Below are 26,266 nucleotides of genomic sequence, written 5' to 3'. Positions count from 1 at the left end.
TTCTTCAGCCTGACCGGTAAGAGGGGTGAAACCAGCAGCTGGAGGAGCTGAGTTGCACAGGAAAACTCGGTCAGATGGACTCAGGCGCGCGGAATCCAGGCGCAGGGTTGGACCTGGTTGGCAACTCAGCGAGCGCCCACGAGGAAACAGCAAGGGAGCAGGTCTGCGGGTTGACTGTGGTCTCCCATCGGTGCGTGGATAGACAAGCAAGGGAGTGGGCGATTGGATGGGACCCAGCAGGCCCCAGTGGTGAGCGGCAGCAGAGGGCGCTGCCATTTCCTCGCTCTGACCCCGCCTCCACATACAGCATTATAACCCAGGGACCTAAGTGGCCCTGCCCTGGTAAACCACCCGAGGCTCTGCTCCTCACCCAGCGGTGCAAGAAACAGCAGAGGGGGTCATCATTTCCCCACTCTGACTACGCCCCCACATACAGCATCACAACCCAGCGACCTGGGAGTCCAAGGCTCCCCTCCTCGTACTTAACGGCGTGAACAGAACAAAAATGGCTCAAGAAGAACTCAAAACCCCAGAGCCTATAAATCTAAGCGATGAAGGAATAGCAAAACTCTCAGACGCACAGTTTAAAACACTGGTGATCAGGATGCTCACAGAACTGGTTGATTATAGCCCCAAATTAGATATACATATGAAGGCAAAACTAATTGAAATGAATGGAATTACACAGGAAATCAATAGCGATGAAAAGGAAACTGGAACTCAAATCAATGGAGTGGACCAGAAGAAAGCAAATAATGGCCAAACAGAAAAGAGTGAAGAAACAAGAATTCAAAAAAATGAGAGTCTTAGGAACCTCCAGGACATCTTTAAACGTTCCAACATCGGAATTATAGGGGTACCAGAAGGGGGAAAGGAACAGCCACCAATGGAAAACTTATTTGAACAAATAATAAAGGAGAATTTCCCCAATCTGGTGAAGAAAATAGACTTCCAGGAAATCCAGGAAGCTCAGAGAGTCCCAAAGAAGTTGGACCCAAGAAGAAACACACCAAAGCACATCATCATTATATTAGCCAAGATTAAAATGAAGGAGAGAATCCTAGAAGCAGCAAGAGATAAGGGGATAGTCACCTACAAAGGAATTTCCATCAGACTGTCAGTTGATTTCTCAAAAGAGACCTTACAGGCAAGAAGGGGCTGGAAAGAGGTATTCCAAGTCATGAAAACCAAAGATCTACAACCAAGATTGCTCTATCCAGCAAAACTTTCATTTAGAATGGAAGGGCAGATAAAGTGCTCCTCAGATAAGATCAAATTCAAGAAGTTCATCATCACCAAGCCCTTATTATATGAAATGCTAAAGGGACTTATCTAAGAAAAAGAAGTTAAAAAAACATGAACAGTGAAAGGACAGCAAACTCATGGTTATTAACAATCACACCTAAAACAAAAGCAAACTAAAAGGACAGCTAGATCAGGAGTGGAAACATAGAAATTAAGATCTCAAGGAGGGTTAGCAACAGGGGAGTGGGAGGAGGAGAAGGGGGGAGAAGGTACAGAAAATAAGTAGCATAGACAGTAGGTAGAAAATAGATTGGGGGGGGCAAGAATAGTATGGGAAATACAGAATCTAAAGAACTTGAGACACATGGTCATAAACTAAAGGGGGATAATGGTGGGGATGGGGGGGCAGGATGGAGGGGAATGAAGGGGGGAATAGAACAACTGTAATGGCATAATCAATAAAAATAAATAAATAATTTTTTAAAAAGTATCAAAAATAAAGTGATATCTGTTTATATTATTTTTACAGTTCCTCTTTGGGTTCTCAAGAAGGTATCTATTTTTTTATTTTGCATAATGCGAAACTGGTCACAGTAGTTCATGATAAAGGAAAAAGATTAATGCATTTGCTATCTTAAAGATAATAAAAGACTAAATGCGTACTGAACACAGTTCACTTCAAAGAAGAGTGTCAGAGTACTCTTGATACAAAGAAAATTAGCTGAGGAATTCCGCCTTCCCAATGGTGAGGTAATGAGTACTGTGCATGCACTTAAATTTTGTTTTGCCTGATACTTCATGTTAACTACTGATAAGCTATAAAACACTTGCAGATGATCCTAGATACCATTTGTTACCTACAGTGAGCCACATATAGAAAATTTTCTGAAGATCTTGTTAACTAATTTTTTGTCCCTCTTTTTTTATTATTGTTCAAGTACAGTTGTCTCCATTTTTACTCCACCACTCCCTCGTCACCCCAGCCATCCCTACCTCCCACCCTTGATCCTACCTGCCTTTGGATTTGTCCATGTGTCCTTTACACATGTTCCTAAAAACCCTTCCCCCTTTTGCCCCCATTATCCCCTCTTACCTCCCCTCTGGTTACTGTCAGTTTGTTCTTAATTTCAATGTGTCTGATAGAATAACAACAATCCTTAGACTACTGAATTTTTTCATTCCAATAGAATTTTTGTGCTAATGGCTAAAAAGAAAACTCTCAGTAATCAAAAGTAACATTTAGTAGTGGCAAGCAAGGTAATGTTTTTCAGTTTTTAAAATTTTTTTTTCAGTTCATGTTCCTAAATAGATTTTGCTTTTTATATAAAAGTAAAAACCTAATTTTTGATACTCGTAAAACTTTCCTGTGGTTTTAAATTACAAACTATTTTGTTCTTCCAATTTTAGATAAGTTATGTATTGATAAAATTTATATTAAAAGTTAAATGGCAGACCTGGTTTGACTCAGTGGGTGGAGCACCAGCCTGTGAACAAAAAGATTGCCTGGGTTACAGTCCACATCCCCAGTTGGGGGCATGTGAGAGGCAACCGATTGATGTATCTGTAACACATCGATGTTTCTCTCCCTCAGTTTCTCCCTCCCTTTTCCTGTCTCTAAGAGTAAATAAATAAAATATTTTTAAAAACTTAAACAGCAGTCTTGAACAGCGGTTCTGTGCAGCAAACCAACTATAATTGGTGAAAATGATGAAAATCACTATTTGCAAATCATATGTTGTTATATGTATAAAATCCTAAGAAATTCAATGAGAAGTTATTAAAATTAATAAATAAGTTTAGCCAAGAGTGCAAGGTACAAGGTAAATACAATTAAGTTATATTCTTATTAACTTGCAATGAGTAATACAAATATAAATTGTTAAATTCCACTAACAAAAACATCAAAAGAATATAATATTTAAAGTAAATCTAACAAAAGAAGTGCAAAACTTACACTGTGAAAACTATAGACTCTTGACAAAGAAATTAGATATAATCCAAATAAACAGAAAACATCTAACATTTATAAATTGAAAACTTTAATACTGTTAAAATGGCTTATTTCCCAGTATAATTCTTATTAGAATCCAAACTTTATTTTTGTCAGAAATTGCCAAGCTGTTAACTAAAAGTCATATGGAAACTTAAGGGACCCAGGTTAGCTAAAACAATCTTGAAAAAATAACAAAGTTAGAGAATTCATACTTCCCCTTTCAAAACTTACTAGAAAACTGTCTTGTAATCAGGACAGTGTAGTACTTGCATTAAGGATAAACAAGGATTAATTGCATAGAATTGAGAATCCAGAAATAAACCCATCAATGTACAGTTGAGAGGTTTTTCACAAAGGTGTCAAGATAAATCAGTGAGGGAAAGAATAGTTTTTTTTCAACAACTATTGGTAGAACAAGTAGGTAGCTACATACAAAATAATGAAGTTGGATCTCTACCTCATGTTGAACTTGTATGACAAAATTAACCCCAAATAGATAATGGATTTAAATGTCAGGGATAAAACAATAAAACTTATAAGACATGGTTTATTGAAAATTCAGAGATATGTTCTATAGATAAATAACTTTAATTTCTTATTACAAAATTGTATGCTTCCTTAATTTTACTATTGTTTTCCATAAATGGTAGAGTGAGAAAAGGTCTTCCCTACCTTGTTCTAGGTTTATTGTTGTTTTTGATACCTGTTTTAGTTTATTCAAAGTTATTTTTATAAAGCAAAAGATTACTTCGGTCAATTTTATTAAAATATGTGCTTTGCCCCTGGCACTTTGTAAGTGCTTTATAAGTATTATCTCTAAATGAGACAGCAGTAACCTACAAGGTAGATGTTACAGATGAGTTTACAAATGAGTTTCAAAACTAAGGTTCAGAAAGACTAAGTAAAAGAGCCAAACTCACACATCTTGTACCTACAGAATATAATAAGCCCAGGTCAATGTGATTCTAAGGCACATGAACTACTTAGTACCTCCTTGCATCTAACTTTCTGAAGTAGTTTTGCTAGATAAAATTCTGAGAAATAGTAGCACTGTTGTGGAAAATTAACTCTGCTAGATTGTGGGTAAATCTTTGTTAATACAAGAAATAATACATTTATTTCTAACCAGAATACTTTTGTTACATGATAAAAAAATATTTTTGTGATATGTTGAAAGTTAAGGTTCCAATCATACAATTTAATAGAACCATAAAAGGCATCACAAGAACCTAAATAAATCACAAAGAAATGTACACAATGTTATGTACAAATGTACCCAATTTTCAAAAAATACACAGAATTAAGGGTAGATGTTAGAAAGCATTTTTAGTGTCTTATTACCTGTTGTGATATTAATGTATTTTTCAAATTAGTGTTTTCAAATAATTTTTCAAATTCAAAATACTGATTTTAATGGTGATTTTACAGTTTTACACAAGTAACATTTTTTTAAAGAATACGAGATTTGAGATAGATAAGATTCTGCATCCAAAGGAGTTTGTGCTTTCCTTTTGTTCTCTTAATAATACTCATTTTGGTTGAGGTAAAACTGTCTCATCTTTGCATGCCTGTGGTGAAGGGAAGGAAATGTTTTATAGTATTCATATCATTGAAATTACAATCCCTGTGTTTTTCTTCCCAAAGAAATAATATGGTGATGAACATAAGAATGAAAAACAATAATTACATATGAGTGCATAATAAAAAATAATTATATATGCATTGTTTGAGATTTTCCTTCTCAAATATAGCCAGCCCTTTCTCATTTGTTTTGCTCCATGTATTTTGTTCTAGAATTTTTGTCTAAGAAATTATCCCACCAGTTCGTTTTCAGATTTGGAGACAACTTGGAAAGCGTGGTTATAAGTAGATCTATATAAGTTTTTACATCACATTTCACAAATATTAAAAATGAAATGAACTTAGCATATACTAATAAATAATCTCATGTACCAAATAACATTTTCTTTGTTTTTAAATGTTAATGTAAAAAATCTGAAATGTATTTTCAATGTGAGTTTACAACTGTACTTTACATCATAATCTCTGTTGTTTTTATTCCATTTGTAGAGAGTAATGCTAAACCATGTAGTTACTAGAATTTTTATGAGTACTGGTAAGAATGAATCATCTTGGTTCATTTAAAGAAATAATTTTGAAATACCTAGAAAAAGTACAATATTATTATATCTGTCCTTTTGCCTCTATGATTTTTTTTCTAGAAAATTCATAGCTTTTTATATTTTTAATATATTTTATTGATTATACTATTAGAGTTGTTCCATTTCCTCCCCTTTATTCCCTCCACCTTGTATACCTTCTACCACCAGCATTCCCCCCACACCTTAGATCATGTTCATGGGTCATATAGATAAGCTCTTTGGCTTCTGCATTTCCCATACTATTCTTAACCTCCTCCTGTCTATTTTCTACCTACCATTTATGCTGCTTATTCCCTGTACCTTTTCCCCCATCCCCCCTCTCCTTCCCTGCTGCTAATCCTCCATGTGATCTCCATTTCTGTGATTCTGTTCCTGTTCTAGTTGTTTGCTTAGTTTGTTTTTGTTTTTTGGGTTCCATTGTTGATAGTTGTGCGTTTGTTGTCATTTTACTGTTCATAGTTTTGATCTTATTTTTCTTAGGTAATTCCCTTTAACACTTCATATAATAAGGGCTCGGTGATGATAAACTTCTTTAACTTGAGTCAGTGCTTCTGTTCCTTATCTGAGAAGCACTTTAACTGCCCTTCCATTCTAAATGATAGCTTTGCTGAATAGAGTAATCCTGGATGTAGGTCCTTGCCTTTCATGACTTGGAATACTTCTTTCCATCTCCTTTTTGCCTGTAAGGTTTCTTTTGAGAGATCAGGTGGTAGTCTTATGGGAACTCCATTGTAGGAAACTGTCTCCTTTTCTCTTGCTGCTTTTAAGATTCTTTCTTTATCTTTTCATCTTGGATGATGTAATTATGATGTGCCTTGGTGTGTTCCTCCTTGGGTCCAACTTCTTTGGGACTCTCTGAGATTCCTGGACTTCCTGGAAGTCCATTTCCTTTGCCAGATCAGAGAAGTTCTCTTCATTATGTTTTCAAGTACGTTTTCAACCTTCTCTCCTTCTGGCACCTCTGTGATTCAGACATTGGAACATGTAAAGTTGTCCTGTAGGTTCATAAGCCTCTACTCATTTTCTTTTAATTCTTTCTTTATTCTGTTCTTGTTGAATGTTTATTTCTTCCTTCTGGTCCTTCTGTTTATTTGAGTCCCAGTTTTCTTCCCGTCACTGTTGGTTTCATGTACATTTTCCTTTATTTCACTTTTCATAGTCTTAACTTTTTGCTCTATTTTGTGGCCACACTCAGGCAATTCTGTGAGCATTCTGATTACCAGAGTTTTGAACTGGGCATCTGATAGGTTGGCTATCTCTTTATTGCTTAGTTGTATTTTTCTGGAGTTTTGATGTGTTCTATCATTTGGGCCATTGTGTTTTTGTCTCAGTGTGCCTGTTATATAGTAAGAGGTGGAGCCTTAGGTACTTGCCATGGCAAGGCAACCCATGTCTTTGTGATGTGCTGTATGTGGGGGAGGAGTCCAAGAGGGAGCAAAGCTGCTTGTGCAGCGCTCTGCCAGCTTTAAGTCATTTCTGCCACTACCCACAAGCAAATTGGGCCCTTCTGGTGGTGATTCCTGAATAGATGGTTTTGTGTACATTCTAGGACCCATGGATCTCTCCAACAAACTCTCCTGTGAGGTTGGGAGTTTCTTCCGTGCCACCTCAACCCCCACAGGTTTTTACAGTCAGAGGTTTTGAGGCTTTATTTCCCTGTGCTGGAACCCTGGTTTGCTCGGTCTGTCTCTTTTTCTAGTTGTTCTTCTCCATTTATCCACATGCAAATGTGGGACCATCTGCTCTGCCAGCTGCTGCCTGTCTGGGTCCTCCAGCCATTTCCTTGACATGAGTTCTCTATGCCCTGGCTGCCTGTCTCTGCCCCTCCTACCAGTGTGGATGAATGTTTATTCTTTAACTCCTTTATTGTTGAACTTCATGCAGTTTGATTTTCTGTCACTTCCGGTTGTTGTTTTGTTTTTAAATTCATTATGATCCTTTTGGTTATGGGAGGAGGCACAGTGTACCTACCTACATGTCCATCATGGCCAGAAGTCTCTCTAATAGCCCAATTTTTAGAAGAGACTCTTATTCTTGAAAATAAAAGGGATATCAGCAACAAGGTCTGTTCACTTCTATATTTATACCTAATGTAGGCTCTTTGTTAAAATGTGTAGCTTAATTGAGCAGTGGGCTGTCAAATGAAGAAAAGAATATTTTCATAGTAGCCTTTAGAAATGAATAGCATGGTACTATTAGAGGCTTATAATAAAGGGCTGCAATTCTATTTTCTTACAGTATATGATAGAAAATTAAGGTAATTTTTGATGTTATGCTTCTTTTATATTTAAAGCCTTTTTAAGTTTTCCTTTTGACAACCATTCAGTAGTTATGATTATATAAACTACTTCTCTTGTTAGATTGTTTTTTAACTTCCCTCCCCCCAGTTATAAAAAGTATACTAAACAAAGCAGCAAAAACCACTATTCTATTTGAGGAAAATACTTTCTGTTGATGAATTTTTTATTTTTATTTTTTAAAAGATTTTATTTATTTATTTTTAGAGAGACAAGAAGGGAGGGAGAAAGAAGAGAGGAACATTGATGTGTGGTTGCCTCTTGAATTCCCCCAATGTTGGACCTGGCCCACAACTCAGGCATGTGCCCTGACTGAGAATCCAACCTGCTACCTTTTGGTTCACAGCTCAACACTCAATCCCCTGAGTCACAACAGCCATTGCTGAATATTTTAACAGAAAAATCATAATATTGCTTTAGCAAAATATTTTCACTTTAGCTAAAACCTTTATTTTCTTTATAAAATTACTTTGCCCCTGAGAAAAAAATTATTAGGAAAATAAGTCCTGGTAAGTGCTTGTAAAAATGTTACATTTTTCTCCCAAGAAATATAAAACCATTGTAAGTAAAACAACAAGCCAGAGTGAAAATTTGCTCCTCATTTCAGTGAAAAAAAAAAAAGGAGTTGGGAATGTTCTTAATATACAAAGAACTCATACAATTCAATGTGAAAAGACCAACAACCCAGACAAAAGATGGGATAACAGTTTACAGAAAAGGATATATTAATGGCTTCTGCACATATGTGAAATTGTGATAAACCACACAGAGAAATTCAGGGTTAAGTAGAACATGGTTTCATTCTCACCAGTGTTTGGGCAAAGATGAAAAATTTGATAATTCCTTAATTTTATAAGGAATTATAAGGTTTAGAATTTATAAGATTGTAGAAAAATAGACCCTATACATTATTGGTGGGAGGATAAATTATATAGCCTTCATGAAAAACAATTTGACAAGATGAAGTTATACTATCAGGTATGTTTACTTGTAGGAGATGTACAAGAATGTTCATGGTAGCATTGCTCTAATAGCAGAAGATTGAAAGCAACTGAAATGCCCCTCACAATGCAATAATTAAATCAGTGTGGTATGTCCATAACGTGAACCTCTGTGTAATCATTAAAAAAGATCTGAGACTTCCGCCAAGATGGAGGCATAGGTGGAGACGCCATGCTTTCTCACACAACCAAGTTTAGAGACAACAAAATATTACCAACAGAAAACACAGCCAGAACACAGAAAATTGAGCTTTTCGGAAGTCTGATAACAACGAATTCTTCAGCCTGACTGGTAAGAGGGGCGAAGGCAGCAGCTGGCCGAGCGGGGTTGCACAGGAAAACTCGGTCAGACAGGACTCAGGAGCGCAGATCCCAGGCATGGGGTTGCAAAGGGCCGACCCAGTGAGGAACCTAGTGAGCTCGACCCAATGAGCCACCAGCAGATCCGGCGAGGGTGAAGGGCGACAGGTTGACTGTGCTGGTGCATTCCTGCACAGATAGACCAGCCAGGGAGTGGGCAGTGAGACGGGACTCAGCGGGTCCCAGCGACGGGAGGCAGCAGACACGGCCGCCATTTCCCGGCTCTGACCCTGCCCCCACATACAGCATCACAACCCAGCAACCTGAGCAACCCTACCCTGGTGAACACCTCAGGCTCCCCTCCTCACCAAGTGGCAGGAAGCAGGAGAGGGGGATGCCATTTCCCCCACTCTGACCCCAACCCCACATATAGCATCACAACCCAGCGACCCCACCCTGGAGGCCCCGCCCCGCCCCTAAGGCTCCACTCCTCATACTTAATACAGACCAAAAATGGCTCAAGAAGATCTCAAAGCCCCAGAGCCCATAAATCTAAGTGACGAAGAAACAGCAAAACTTTCAGATGCACAGTTCAAAACACTGGCAATCAGGATGCTCACAGACTGGTTGATTTTAGTCACAAAGTAGAGGAACATATGAAGGCTAAACTAATTGAAATGAGTGGCAGTGCATAGGAAACCAATAGTAATGGAAAGGAAACTGGGACTCAAAGGAGTGGACCAGAAGGAGGATAAAAATGACCAACCAGAAAGAATGAAGAAACAAGAATTCAAAAAAATGAGGAGAGTCTTAGGAACCTCCAGGACATCTTTAAACACTCCAACATCCGAATTATAGGGGTACCAGAAGGGGGAAAGGCAAAGCCACCAGTGGAAAACTTATTTGAACAAATAATAAAGGAGAATTTCCCCAATCTGGCAAAGGAAATAGACTTCCAGGAAATCCAGGAAGCTCAGAGAGTCCCAAAGAAGTTGGACCCAAGAAGAAACACATCAAGGCACATCATCATTACATTAGCCAAGATTAAAATGAAAGAATCCTAAAAGCAGCAAGAGATAAGGGGACAGTCACCTACAAAGGAGTTTCCATCAGACTGTCAGCTGATTTCTCAAAAGAGACCTTACAGGCAAGAAGGGGCTGGAAAGAGGTATTCCAAGTCATGAAATCCAAAGACCTACAACCAGGATTACTCTATCCAGCAAAGCTATCATTTAGAATGGAAGGGCAGTTAAAGTGTTTCTCAGATAAGATCAAGTTGAAGGTGTTCATCATCACCAAGCCCTTATTATATGAAATGTTAAAGGGACTTACCTAAGAAAAAGAAGATAAAAAAGATGAACAGTGAAAGGACAGCAAACTCACAGTTATTAACAACCACATCTAAAACAAAAGCAAGGTTAAAGGACAGCTAGATCAGGAGCAGAACCATAGAAATGAAGATCTCATGGAGGGTTAGCAACAGGGGAGTGGGAGGAGAAGGGGGGAGAAGGTACAGAAAATAAGTAGCATAGATGGTAGGTAGAAAGTAGACAGGGGGAGGGCAAGAATAGTATGGGAAATATAGAATCCAAAGAACTTGAGACACATGTTCATAAACTAAAGGGGGGAATGGTAAGGGTGGGGGGTACAGAGTGGAGAGGAATGAAGGGGGGGAATAGAACAACTGTAATGGCATAATCAATAGAAAATCAAACTGTATGGAAATCTAATGACCAAGGAGTAAAAGAAACATTCATCTACACTGGTAGAAGAAGAGGAGACAGGAAACCAGGGCAGTGAGGACACAAAACAAAGCAGTGGCTAGAGGACAGGGGTGGGCAAGGCAGCAACTAGCAGGGCAGGCTACAATATTTCACATTTGTGTGCAGATAAACCAGAAGGAACAACTGACCACTCAACCCAGGGTTCCAGCATGGAAAAATAAAGCCTTAAAACCTCTGACTGAAAAAACCTTTGGGGTTTGTGGCAGTAGTGGAAACACCCAGTCTCTCATTAGAGTCCATTGGAGGAGCCCACAGGATCCTAGAAATACACAAACCCACCCACCTGGAAATCAGCACCCAAAATGGTACAATCTGCTTGTGGGAAGCAAGGAAAGTGACTGAAAGCAGGGTGAGAGCTGAGAAAGCTAGCAAGTGGCATTGTTTCCTCTCTGACCATTTCCCCACATATAGTGCCAACACATAGTGAAGTAGGTTGCCCCACACTGGTGAATACCTAAGACTCTACCCCTTACAATGTGACAGGTGCACCCAAAGAAATATTCCTCAATAAAAGAACAGATCAAAACTCCAGAAAAAGAACTAAATGATGAAGAGATAGCCAGCCTATCAGATGCAAAGTTCAAAACACTGGTGATCAGAATGCTCACAGAAATGAATGAGTGCGGATGCAAAATATGAAGAAGTGAAGGCTATGAGAAGTGAAATAAAGAAAAATATACAGGGAACTAACAGTGAAGGGAAGGAAACTGGAACTCAAAGGAATGATTTGGAAAAAAAGGAAGAATATAACATTGAATCAGAACAGAATGAAGAATGAAGAATTTTTAAAAAAATGACAAGAGACTTAAGAACCTCTGGGACAACTTTAAATGTTCCAACATCTGAATCATAGAGATGCCAGAAGGAGAAGAGGAAGAGCAAGAAATTAAAAACTTATTTGAAAACATAATGAAGGAGAACTTCCCCAATCTGTCAAAAAGAAAATACTGTTCAGATAGTCCAGGAATCTCAGAGAGTCCCAAAGAAGTTGGACCCAAGGAGGAATACACCAAGGCACATCATCATTACCTTAGCCAAGATTAAAATGAAAGAGAGAATCCTAAAAGCAGCAAGAGTTAAGGGGACAGTCACCTACAAAGGAGTTTCCATCAGACTGTCAGCTGATTTCTCAAAAGAGACCTTCCAGGCAAGAAGGGGCTGGAAAGAGGTATTCCAAGTCATGAAATCCAAAGACCTACAACCAGGATTACTCTATCCAGCAAAGCTATCATTTAGAATGGAAGGGCAGTTAAAGTGCTTCTCAGATAAGATCAAGTTGAAGGTGTTCATCATCACCAAGCCCTTATTATATGAAATGTTAAAGGGACTTATCTAAGAAAATGAAGATGATTAAAACTGTGAACAGTAAATTGGCAAGAAATTCACAACTATCATCAACTGAACCTAAAACAAAACCAGAAACACAAACTAAGCACACAACTAGAACAGGAACAGAATCACAGAAATGGAGATCACATGGACGTTTATCAGCAGGGAGGGCATGCGGGAAGAAGGGGGGAAAGGTACAGGGAATAAGAAACCTAATTGGTAGGCACAGAATAGATAGGGGGAAGTTAAGAATAGTATAGCAAATGGAGAAGCCATTATGTACTTATATGTATGACTGATGGATATGAATTAAAGGGGTGGAATGCTGGATGGAGGGAGGTGCCAGGAGGAAGGGTATGTAAGGGAGAAAAATGTTGGACTACTGTAGTAGTATAATCAAATATACTTGAAAAATTATACGTGTTTATGCTTATGTGGATAGTATATCTTTTGAAGGAGCTACGAAAAACTGATAACCATAACTGCCTTTGAACTGGGGTCCCGGGTGGCTGACCCCAGAACAAAAGTGAGAGAGAAAGTTACGGACCTTTACAAGATGTTTGTTCCAACTTTTTGAATTTTGAATCCTATATATGTATTATGTATTATTTAAACGTGCACACGCACACACACACACACACACACACACACAGGTTTCAAAATTGTACAGTTGAAGGGTCTGGAAGATGTGGGATTGTTGAAAAATGCAATTTTAGTCACCTACCAAGAAACTCTTGCAATGCATAGGCCATCTATGGAAGGCCATTTAATATGAGCAGCTGGCTCCTTGAATAAACAGCTCTGGCATTACACCTACAGGATGTGGGAAAAGTAGGGTTACAGTTTTCATGTGGAAGATAATACAATAATTAATAAATAATACTATAAGAATAAACTATGTTTTTCATACTCACAACTGTAATCTTGCTTTTTCCCTATCTTGTGTAAGTGCATTTGCTTAAATCTCTACAGTTAAGCACTTTGAACTTGGAGGTTGTTGCTGGCAATTACTTAATTGTCTATGTTTAGACATTGACCTAAATTAAGAAACTAGAAAAGCAAAGAAGCAACTGTACCATGAGTGATGAAGGGCAATTGGGTCAGAACAGATTTGGAGAGCCCCTACAACAGCATCTCATTTTGCCTTCTTTAGGTGTGTAAAGCACTAGAGAGATTTCTATATAGAAGAGTTAGAGAATAGCAAAAGGTAGTGAGAGCTTACTCTAAAAGTATTGCTTGGGGTCCAAGAATTCACAGTAATTTTCATAGCTCCTAAAACATCACTATGGAATAACATTATTTTCCCCTATACTTGCTTTAAGGAAGAAGGTCCAAAAGTGACTTGCTTTATGTGATCACATTATCTCAAGCTAAAGACTATCCTTTCAAAGAAAACTCAGTCAAGTCAGGTTGATGTCTAATAGGTGGGGGTCAGATAAGTGAGGTGGAACAAATCAAGTTTGAAGAGTAACCTTGCACAACTTGATTTATTTATTTTTAAAGTGCAGCCTTGTTCAGTGGGCATGGGACTATACTTTTGAACCTAGGACTGAATTTTCACTAAAAAGTGAGGCTCCGGCCCATGTAATCTGGAAAATTTGCTTGTCATTTGAGTGCGTGGTTGCACCTGTACTCTCTTGAATGACAGTCATATTGTGCTCAAGAGTCAAGTAACTTATTATGAGACTAAATGAAGGAAAAAGTAAATTGTAAAGCCCACTTACTTTGGAAATGAAAAACGCTAAATGGTATTGTTTGTTATCATATTAGACTTGGAAAATACTATAATTAAAACTTCAAGTGATTTTAGTAATTCCCTGGTTTCAGCCACTTTCTGTAGCATTTTATTTAGAATAAAGCTTTCAATATTAACACCAGATATTGAGGTTGAATCAGTTCAATTTTATAAACCATTATAAAATATTCATAGTAGTCTTTTATCATATTATGGGCACTGGTAAAATTTCTACCGTATACCTTTATTTAAAAACATTTTATTCATTTTTGTATGGTATTTATTGTCCTCTCAAACTTATTTATAAATAAAATGAACAGTCAAGCAGTCTGTTGAAGTGCCTCTGCTGAGTGATTCAACCATTAGATGAATTTTGATAGATTCATATCCATTGCACATTTGTCATCTCAGTTGTATTATAGTTTAATCGCTGTTTATTGAGTACCTCCTATGACATAGGTCCTAGAGAACCAATAATAATAGAGAGAGATAATGTTTGACTCCTCATAGAATTTGTCATCTTTTTTTTTAAATCTTCATCCAAGGATGTTAATTTATTGAAGGGAGGAAGAGAGAGGGACAGGAAGAGTGGGGTAGGAAAGAGGGAAGGAGGGAGGAGGAAAAAGAGAGAAAATGAGAAAGAAAGAAACACCAAACAGTTGCCTCCCGTACACATCCTGACTGGGATCAAATTTGCAAGCTAGGTATGTGCCCTGACCAGGAATCAAATCTCTAGCATTCTGGTGTACAGAACAATGCTCCAACCAACTGAGTCACCTGGCCAAGGCAAATTGTGATTTGTTGAGGGTGACAAGGACAAAGGTTGTGTCAGTCAAGTACAATAGGTGAGTGATGATAGGGAGAGACAGGCACTGTGCGTAGCCCCTGGGGGAGCCCTAACCTGGACATGGAGATGGTTGTGGAAGGCTTTAAGATGAAATAATGGCCAAGCTGAGATCTAAACAAGGCAGATGAAGAATGAAATTTTAGAGATGAAAAATGAAATAACTACATAATATTTCATTAAATTTCTTACTGCATTTCTGAAAATCATCTTATACCCTATTTATTGTGACTATTTCTAAAGTTCAGAGACTTGTAATAAACTAGCATGACTATCCTCAGTGTTTAAATACTGTAATACAGTCACAATCAAGACATGGTCTGGCTTACATACCTCAGACTGGCATAAAGGGTTGCACTGCACTGCAGGCCAGCTCTGCCTCTGCTGACGTCACTGCTCAGTGATTGCCTTTCTTTTCATCCCCATTGACAAAACTCTTCTTTTCTGCATACCTTCACTCCTTAAATTTGAATAATTCTTCACTGAGTATACAATTTTTTTGGATTTGCTTTAATTAAGTTCTAAAATGGAGGTTTAAGTGACATATAACACAGTAGTTTCAGGTGTACGAGCCATGTGTTATATCCTCTTGCCTTATTTATTTTATAACTAGAAGTTGTGTCTTTTTAAAAATGTATTTATTTTTAGAAAGAGGGGAAGAAAGGGAGAAAGAGAAGAAGAGAAATATCAATGTGTGGTTGCCTCTCACATGCCCCTCAACCCAGGCATGTGCCTTGACTGAGAATTGAACCATGACCCTTTGGTTTGCAGGCCAGTGCTGAATCCACTGAGCACAAGTTGTATCTTTTAAGGCCCCCTCTTCTCCAATTTTACCTGCCCCTACCCCCACCAGCCACCAGTCTGTTCTCTGTGTGTATGAGCTTGTTTTTTATCTATTTGTTCATTTATTTATATTCCACATATAAGTGAGATCACATGTGGTATTTGTCTCTCTGTGGCTTATTTTACTTAGCATAATGCCCTCAGGATTCACCCATGTTCTGTCAAATATCAATATTTTCTTTTTTATGGCTAAATAATATTCTATTCTGTGTATGTATGTATGTATGTGTGCATATATCACATTTTCTTTATCCATTCATCCATTGGTGGATACTTAGGTTGTTTCCATATTTTGGCTATTGTGAGTATGCTGCAAGGAACATAGGGGTGCATATATCTTTTCAAGTTAATGTTTTCATTTCCTTCAGATAAATACCCAGAAGTGAAACTGCTGGGTCATATGTATTTCTATTTTTAATTTTTTGAGGCACCTCCATACTGTTTTTTAGGAGTTATAAGAATTTGGTTCTCCTAGGCCAACTCCTCATTGAACAGTGAAGAACATATTGGACCTAGAAGATTGAGTATCTCACCCAAAGTTGCTTGGTAAATAAAGAGAGCAAAGCAAGAAGTCCTGGGTTTTCTGATGCCTAGTCCTTCTCTATTTATTGAGCTCTTTGCAATGTGAAGAAACTCTAATTTTAGCAACTGTGCACAGGATAAGGATTCAATATTTGTATATGTTGCAAAATGATCATCACAAGTCTAGTTAACGTTTATTGTCTTTTTTCTCTGTATATATATATATGTTGCAAAAAATGTTGAAGTATTAAATTTCCCTTATTTAGGGCGCTTGTCACCTACTGTCATGTCTAATAGTGTTCCTTTAAAAAAGGCATGATTCCTCAATATGATTATATGAGCTCACCATAACCAGTTACAGAAAGTTAGAAAGGCTTAGTCGATAGGTACTGAGACTACTTTATTCTCTTGGGATGATAGTCCAAATTCTGAATTTAACTTTCTTTTATCACTTCATGGTCCAAATAATGGCTGTTCTGTGGAATATTGTTGTCAAATCAGTATGTTTAAAGTTTTGAACTTCTGGCTTTATGTATCAGAAAAAGGTTAATTGTGCAACAATGGCTAATTATTTCATTAATTTTTTAAACCAGTTCTACTCAACAAATACATGAAACACTTTAAATATTCATGCATCTCCTGTTTTTTTTTTAAGGTTTTACAAAATTTGCAAAACTAGAGTTGAGGCCAGAAAGAAATTCACATAATGAGAAGTAAAAATGTTGCACCTTAACTCTGATATTTTAGTATTAAAATAGTGTAAACTCTTAACATTACTTTTATGGAGCTTTGTAGTTCATAAAACTAACATTGTTGTTGAGCCTCAGTGTGTGGCATTTGTGACTGAAGGTTTTGATGTCTTCGCAAAAGACAGACTAGTGCTTTCCTTTGAAATGTGTGAGGCAGTTTTAGATGCAGCTTCTCAGATGGATTTAATTAGTCTTTCATATGACTGGATGTCCGTTTGTTGCGGCTGAATTCTCATTTCATTCACCCATAACTAGAAACACTGCGCTTCAAACAGGTTTCTTCAAAGAAAGAGGGGTTTACGGTTCTATGTTTTACTGCTTTTTGATGTTGGTTTCCCTTTAACTGAGAAAACGTTATGTTTACACAACTGTTATTATTAAGAAAACACAGCTTTCTTCCTTGAGTTGCCTTTTGTATGAGTGCTGTTATCGGTGGAAGTCAGCAATCTGTGGAATAGATCTCTGTCAGACATTAAAGAAGCTGTGTGCCTGCATATTTTGCTTATGAGAGGCGTGAAGAAAAATATGGTATAAACTAGTGGAGTAATTCTAGTGGAATTTAAAACTCTAAAACTAGTGGAATTTAGAGTAATTCTCTAAACCTAAAATTGGAATGCTGGTATAAGGTGAAAACTAGTAACTGAATGTATTAATAGGATGATTGTTGCAGAGCTTGTAATACTAACCTCTAAAACAAAAAATCAGTTAACAAGGTTGCCATAAATCAAATAATATCGTGTTTTGATTTACTCTGCCTACACTGCATGGTTCATGCATGCTTTCAATAAATATGTTGAAAAAAATCAAAAAATGTTCTAAAGTAAAGTGATATATTTTAAAATGTATTCTACTACTAATATTTGGGGTTTTAAAAAATTACCTCTAGACCTTCACTCATCAGTAGAATAGCTACTAGAATTTGCCCTGAAAATAGTACTCTGTCTTTTTTTCCAGTTAGTGTATTTAGGGTTTGGCATATGTTATCATTAAGGCAGTTTTTATCTTCTATGCCCACAATTTTAATTACATTCCAGGAGATTGTGATCTCTTCCAGAATTCTAGTCATTTGTTGTATTTAAGGATGAAATGCTTCAGGGGGGCTTGGGCTGTCCACCCATGGGCACAGGTTTGTATCTCTAAAGTTTCTCCTGTTCTAACATCTTGATTTGTTTGTATAATAATTCTAAATACTCTTTACCTTCTCATTACTTTCCTTTTCATGGAAAGACAAAGTTAATTTGGACTTTGCAAGCTTAAAAGTTTTTCAAAGCCACAGATCACTCTGAAAAGTACATAGTAATATGTCTCATTAATTCTCTTGGTGTCTTTTCAATATTCCATCTAAGAATCTATAGAATATTAGGCTTATATTTCTGCCTTATTGCTTAGACATAAGCAATCTTTCCCATCTTACTGACCAGACCCAGTTCTATACAACTGTGTCAATTTCTAAAACTCAGTGGTCAGAAATATATAACCATTGAAATATGGGAAAAAATCAACAAAGGCTTAATAAAAACAAGTTTTTAAAAATATTTTGAGCAATTATCAACACTAAATTGGAAAGGCATTTTAATGAAAGGGCCAATATATAATATTATTGAGAATTTATCTGAGTGTTCTTGATTACATATTTTTCACTCATGAGTATTTTGTGGAAATCCTGGAGTTGGTAGAATTATACACATATGGCTCAGGAACATTTTAATAATCTAGGTAAATTTATTAATTAAAACATTATAGATGCAATTTATTTAAGGCATTCTTTAATGGTTCTGCCTTTGAATACAGAATTACCTGGTTCCACAACTTTTTTTTCCTTGCAAATGCTCTAAAAGTCTTGGTAAAACATAAAATATTAGGTTCAAAGGACTTAACATTTGTGAATTTTCTTTTATATCAATTTGTAAGATAAATTATTAGGAAACAATTTTTCTAATATTTGGAGTAATTATGTAACATACTACAGTTATCACATATTTTATTCTGCAAAATGGGCCATCTTATTAAAAAGAAACATCAATTACATTGTATATAGGACATAGGCAATCATATTATTTCTTCATTACATTCAGTTGTCAAAATTAGTGAATGTCAGTGAATTAGTAAATATCAGCATTTACTAACAGGTTTACTTCGGATCTAGATAAGTGGTGGTGGAGAAACAATGTCACACTGTATTGAAAATAAAAGTTTTTGAAAGGAAGGAGAAGAACCTTACCAATCACTTACCAGTTATGTAACTGGAAAAGTTACTTAATGTCTCTTAGCTACTGCAGTAGTAGTATTTTATATAAATACTGGTATATAAGAAAAGGCTATAAATCAGATGTACTTAAGTTTATTTTTTAAAAAGATCTTATTTATTTATTTTTAGAGTGGGAAGGGAGGGAGAAAGACAGAAACATCCATGTGTGGCCGCCTCTCACGTGTCCCCCATTGGGACCCAGGCATGTGCCCTAGGCTGGGAATTGAACCGGTGACCTTTTGGTTTGCAGGCTGGCACTCAGCCCACTGAGCCACACCAGCCAGGGCCAGATAGACTTAAGTTTAAATACCAGTTCTGAAACTGCTGGCTGTAAAACTAGTAGAAGTTAGCCTTTGTTTCTGAGCCTTTGTTTTCCTCATCTATAAAATAGAGTTAATATTCTCCAGGCTTTTAAAAAAATCAAATGAGCTCTATTATAATGGCTGGCATGTAGTAGGCACTCAAGAAACCATGTATCTTCCCTCTAAAATATAGCCATTTTGCTTTTTTAAAAGAATCTAAAACACCTTTTTATTTTGTAAGCAGCTCTTTCCCATTGTATCAAAACTTCATGGAAAGTTTTAAAAGTAAGACTAAAAATAAAGTATATACAAATGCATTGGTAAAACTTGTCCGTATTGATTACTAGTTTGATTCTAATATTCTGTGGTTAAAATGTAGTACTCATTTTATGAAGTCTTTTTTGAGGCTACAACAGAATGCGTGGACAATAGTTATAGAGGTAATCTTTATCTCTTGGTGGTTTACTTAGGGAAATTTTGGAAAGTGAGACTGGGGGCACCAATCACTGCTGTCCCCTTCTCTGCCTCTCAACCCTCAGAACCCGGAAGAGGTTTGCAAACCCATGAAGCTTGCAGTTCCTCCTTATTCCACTGTAGGGCGCACCTACACTGTTAGGTGCAGGGCTGAAGTAATCGGGCACTTTGGGGTATCTCTTCCTTCCCCATTTAGAGCCTTTCTCTTATCTACAGATACTCTACTGTTAAAAACTTCAGGCATTGTGGAAACACCGCACCAATTATTATAGTAACCATTCTTTTCAATAACATATTGATCTTTGTTATTGGATTTTCCCTCCAAATGAAGTTAACAAATACCTAAATTGGCTCAGTTGAGTCTTACTAGATCAACCTGGGTTTGGATTATGCTATTTTGCTAGCTGTGGGACTTTGAGCAATTATTTTAATTTCTTCGAGCCTCAGATTTGTCGTCTATAAAGTGTAGTTAACGTCTTCATGTAGGATTGTTCTGAGGATTCAGCGAGTTTAATGTTTGTTAAAATACCTGATTGATGTTAGGCCCTCAGTCAATGATCCCTTTCTTTGATTTAGACTCATTTTTTTCTGAACATGTGACAAATAGACAGCTGCAAAGAAAATCAAGGGGTATTCATAATCTGGATATTGCTACTACTGGAGTTTCTATTCTGAATCAGTGTTGTCTTTATTTTGAAGGTATTTTATTTCTAAGTGGGAAATTATTAAATAAAACACACTATTTGTTTCTAACTCAGTGTTTAAATCTCAAAAAAGTAGATATTGCTTCAATTTTTCCAATTTAGTGCAAATGACTTTAGACATGGCTCTGCATGGATTTATTTGCTCTTAGCCATATTTATCATGTTAGCATAATGATGGATCTGTGCTGCAATTGCCCCATTTTGTTACTTGGTTTTTTATTAAAACTGCTGACTATTGTTATGTATCATTGCCATATGGAACAAGAGTAAGGAAACCAGCTGGAGATTCACCATAGCACAATCCTCTGTTTTAAATAACCATAGAAAATCTTGTGAGTGGCCACCAAATTCACCAAATTGAACAAAAATGCTCATGTTTAGCTTTCATAATTTAGTGATTACTAAATTTAGCAATTACTTAGAAGTGGCCTAAATGTATCTCTTTTATCGTATAGATTCAGTGTGATTAATAGAAGAGTTGTTGCTTAATGTTTTTATGATCATATTTACAACAAGATTTAGAAGAATTTATGATTTTGTTTATCACCAGAAACTAAAAACACCTAGGAAGTATGAGAGTGAGTGGTGACTGTCAAGTTTTCTGGTTGTGAGTGTTGTTTTCCATTAGTTTAACATATCAAAGATCGGAGAAAGATTTGTTTTGGTTCATTCCACACTAGTGGTTTAGGTGCATTAATGGATGTTTCAACCAAAAGTTTATTCCAACTCAAGTGTTTTAGGTTTAATCTATTCCACTGAGTTTTGAATTAGCATATATCCATACCACATGCAATCATGCATTGAGAACTTTACTTCAGTGGAGAAGTGTTTTGTTTTTGTTGAACTTGGATTTAAGCTTCAGCATAAGAAATATACTGATTTACAGGGAGGATGTCTTTGCTAGTATTCAGTATATACAAGGTCTGTCCAGAAAAATTCCAGCCATTGTTAATATAATGAGAACAATTTGCATGACATCCTTGATGTAACATGGTAGCCAAGGAGAGTGGAGTGGAATGCATATGTGTGAACAATGATGACGTAACTATACTAGTCAGTGGTGGGTTGTAGATGCGGTTGAGTGAGCACATGTACTTTGAGATCCTGACATTCAAAATCACTGAGCAAGTAGAGCAACGAATCTGCATCAAATATTGTGTTAAGCTTGAACATTCTTCCACAGAAACTATTGGATAATTCAGGAGGCTTTCAGGGACAATGGAATAAGTGCAACACAAATAAAAATGTAGCTCAAATGCTTCAAATATGGTCAAGAATTTGTTGAAAGTGATCCACGTTCTGGAAGGCCTTCAAGCAGAATACCTGAGAATGCAGAACTCAGCCCTCCTACAGCCCAGATTTGGCACCCTGAGACTTCAGGCTTTTCCCAAAACGAAAATCACCTTTGAAGGGAAGAAATTTCAGCCATCAGTGAGATTCAGGAAAATATAATGGGGCAGCTGATGGTGATTCCAACAAAGGATTTTGCAGAGTGTTTTGAGCAGTGGAAGAGATGCTAGGAGAACACAGTGAGGTCCCAAGGTGCCTCCTTTGAAGGGGCCTGAGGCATCATTGTCTTGATACCTTGCTCAATAAATGTCTATTTTTCATAGTACATGGCTTGATACTTTCTAGACAGACCTGATATTATTTGCTTATTCAAGCATGTAAACCTTCAACAAGAGGAGGTAATTTTGCTTAGATTTCTTGATTTGAATTGTTCTATTTGGCACTGAGTGGAAAAGAAAAAAATGATATTGAAAGCATTGTTCTGTTAATGAAATTGCTTGTCCTTTTTTTGTGCCAAATTTGGCAGGTAAAACTACCATTTATTTTACTCTCTAGTGCTGAAGAATAAATTGTTGAGGAAAAGTAGCAATTTAAGTAATGATACTAGGTAGACTTGCTACATTATATAAATCTTCCATACTTTTAGATATTGACAGGAAATTTGTATTTCTTTTTAGTAGCTCACTATATTACTTCCAGTAGCTTTTATTTCCATGCAATTTCCTTCAGTTGTGAAATTTTTAAAACACTATGTTGCTACTAATTATAATAAACCAAAGTGAAGCATTTTGATCTGAGGATAAATTAATGGTTGTATTTTGTTCTCGATATTTCAGAAGTATTGAATGCTTTTTAATGATGAATAATTAGTAAAGATTTAACGATGAAATACTTTAATTAAGATGAAAATATATAATTAGTATCAAATTCCTGATGTTCATGATTTCTTCCATGTTAAATACACTCTGTGCCTTTATGTGTGCTTTAATTTGGGGTTTGCAAATTCTAAAAGAAATTTTAATCAAACATCTTGTTTTAAATGAGAAATATCTTACTCAAAATATGAATGACTGGCTTTAAAAAATCAATTGTGTGTTTAAATGAAATGCATAATTTAGCATTTTTGAAACCTTGAAGTAAATACATATCAAATTTCTTATAGATTAGATGTTCCCTAGTTATAAAGCTTTATTTATATAAGGTTTAAGAATATTATGTGCTGTTCTAGTTTACAATAACTAGATTTGCCCTCCCCCCCAAAAGAAATCCTCTATAGAAAGTATTTGCAAAATATTTTTTTAACCAATTAGTGAATTTTTTGTAGACTCAGCAAATGTTAACATAGAAACAGGGATTGGTGTAGCTAAAACTTGTAACCATCAGTCACTTCATTCTGCCCACTACACTTACAGGTAGGCAGGTGCAGATGTTATGAAATCTTAACATTGCAATTGACACTAATTGGCATAGTTGTTGGCAGTCTTATCAGAAAGCAAAGGGCGGAATGGTTGAATGAGTTTAGAGAACTTGAATGATAATAAGCATTTTTGTATGCATCTTGAATTACTTTTATGACCCAGACTAAATAAAGAAGAATTTGTTTGACCTCATCCTTCAATGAGTAGAAATTATAAAAAGCATAATACATAGTGTATGTGATTACTGCTTGTTTTTCAGGTAACCTTTCATAGCTACCTGCTCCATTGCTCACTTTCCATCTCCACTGTCCCCTCCCAGGACACAAAGAAACCAAGGTATATGTGTAGAATAAAAAGAAGATAACTATTATTGTTAAATTATTTTTACTACTTTGTTACCAAAAGCCTGATGCATATTATAGTACTTTAAACTAAACTGAAGAAAAGATATTCACTGATTTTGTGGATAAAACATTAAGACTGGAATTTGCTTCTAAACAGTCTTGGAGCAGGTGGGCAAGTCAGTGGGAATATAGATGTAACAAGATTGGCTTTAAGTGGGTAAGGTTTGAACTTGGAGGATGAATACATAGGAGTTTATTAAGCTGTTCTTGCTGTTTCTGTATATGTGTGAACTTTTCCACAACAAAAGGTTATTATTTTGTTTGTTTAATATGCTTTGACCTTACTCTCTACTGTTGTAAGGACTTCTGTGTCCCCCAGTTCCTTCCTGATACCTGGTTTTTAAAATTTTCCTAGTCCCTTTTATCAAAAATGACTTATTTAAATGAGAGCTGCATTTAACGAATCTGTGTGCTTCTGTACAAATGAGCTAATTTCTAGACACTGTGGATTTTAACAGGAGCTTTATAAAGACACTCCCTTAATTGAATGGAATGACTCTCAGGGTGGAATTTTTAGTCACTAGAGTGGGTCTTTGTGCCTGTTTTAACCATATGGAGACCACCCCTCACAAAAGTGTTAACAATTTTAGGTGTTGTATAACTGATCTTAGCTTTTTTGTGCTACAGGTAATTATGTATTTTTCTTCATTAGAAATACTTTTCATAAGGAAAATGTTTTTCTTTTGGTAAGGTAGGAGAGGGCATGACTGTATTGTTTAGCTTATGTTTGTTCATGTAGGTGTTTCTATATGAACAGATGGGGATGGTAACCTCCCCATCTCCAGGTAATCCACAATTACCCATGTTAAAAAATAAAGTTGAGTCTTGTTTTATTTCATCCCTTTTGGAAAGGAGTACCTAGACAGAGATGTTTGCTAGAGGTTTTGGCTAAAGTTAGGGGCTGAAAACAATTACTGTAACCTTTCTGTCTACAGGTCATTATTGTATACATAATATATACTTCATGTGAACTTTGTACTCTGCTATTGATCACAGTCCCTTTGAGATTTATTACAATCAAGTAATAGTAAACTTTTTAGAAGATGTTTAAATGTGGATATTTGGCTAGTGAGAGGTAGAGAAACCAAGATAATTTTTCAGACTGTTGCTTCCTTTACCATGCTTTTAGTCTGTCATGAAAATTGATTTGAGTTGATCCTTATTTCAAAATAGCATTGCTTGAAATATTTTAGATTTTTAAAATAGCTTTCTAAGGAATTAAAATACAAAAACAATTTCAGTATTTTGTTTTCAGTTTGTATCTCTGGAGGTCTTCAGGAATGAATGTAATTTGCTCATTAATTTTTCTACTACTGCATTTATTTTCTATTCATCCCCTTCTTTGTTAGCTATCAGTTTGGTAACAGACTGATAGGTGCATTATTTTTAGTAACTGCTACCAAAACCAACATACTCCTAGAATAATGCCAATATTATTGTCCCTTCAGTTTGGGAGCAAATAATAGAATGGTTTTTGTTCACAGTCAAATAAATAATAGTTAGATATTCTATCTCACTGAATTAGATAAATTTAGTTTTAATATATATTTATCAGAGATCCACCGGTCTTCAGTATCAAAGCACTGTGTTAACCTCTTCACGAGGGACATGAAGAGATAGGGTACTAACTTGCCCTTGTGAACTTCTGGTTTAGTTGGAAGGTATTGTGCTCATCGTAATATAAGGCGTGATTTGGTAAGTGCATAGAGATACAAAATGTTATAGAAATTCAGAGAAAGAAAAGACACTATCCAATGTAGCAGGGAACTAGGGGTTGTGTAGGTGGATGTAGTCTATAGGAATAAGAAGGATGAAGCAGAAAGTTAAGAGCAAACTTCACAAAGTAAATAAATAGCACATGTAGTAGAGTTTAGAAAATAGGAATAAAATTCAGGGAAATGGGCCTGTGCATGTTTGTTGAATATAAGAGAAAGAGGGAAGAAAAATTGGAATGATGAGTCGTTAGATCAAGGCCATGAGTACCAAAGACCTTGAGGGCCAAGGAGAAGTAATCAGAAGCCAGCAAAGATTTAGAGCTGAGAAAACTCAAAAGACATGATAAATCTGCATTTTTAAACTGGTCAGTGAAAGTAAATAGAATTGCAGCAGAATGGCAGTAGGGCTTTGGGAAGGTTTTCTCTTTGGATGGGTTGCTAAATAGGAAAAGAATGAGAAAAGAGTTTGTATTTGGCAGAATAGTTAATAACAGAATTTGGGGAGATAGATATCAGGAGAATGGGCCAAGCAAGCAAAGCTTAGTGGATATAGTATCTTTTAGAATGAGTCAGCTTTTGTCAGCCCTGCTTGTGATATGGTCATCCCTCAATATGACCACACTGACTTGATGGTTGACAGTGTGGACTGGAATTCTTTCAGTACAAAACATGACTGTCCAGATAGTTGCCTGACATGATGATCTATATTCTTGAACATTTAAAAAAATTTTTATTTTACCAATTATGCCATTACAGTTGTTCTATTCCCCCCCTTCATTCCCTTCCACCATGCACACCCCCACCCCTACCATTCCCCCCTTTAGTTTATGAACATGTGCCTCAAGTTCTTTGGATTCTATATTTCCCATACTATTCTTGCTCTCCCCCTATCTATTTTCTACCTACT

The 26,266-nt window shown here is 36.3% G+C and overlaps 1 protein-coding gene across 1 annotated transcript in view; it reads left to right on the top strand.

Annotated features, from left to right (window-relative positions):
- PCCA (propionyl-CoA carboxylase subunit alpha) overlaps nucleotides 1–26,266 on the top strand; it is a 526,460-nt gene that overhangs the window by 362,921 nt on the left and 137,273 nt on the right. The window lies entirely within an intron of this gene.

This window comes from Artibeus jamaicensis, unplaced genomic scaffold (assembly GCF_021234435.1).
Source record: "Artibeus jamaicensis isolate MK-2021 breed Jamaican fruit bat unplaced genomic scaffold, CSHL_Jam_final contig_1819, whole genome shotgun sequence".
NCBI classification, from domain to species: domain Eukaryota; kingdom Metazoa; phylum Chordata; class Mammalia; order Chiroptera; family Phyllostomidae; genus Artibeus; species Artibeus jamaicensis.
Note: the sequence above shows the minus strand (reverse complement) of the source record. Positions and strands in the feature narration are given on the sequence as shown.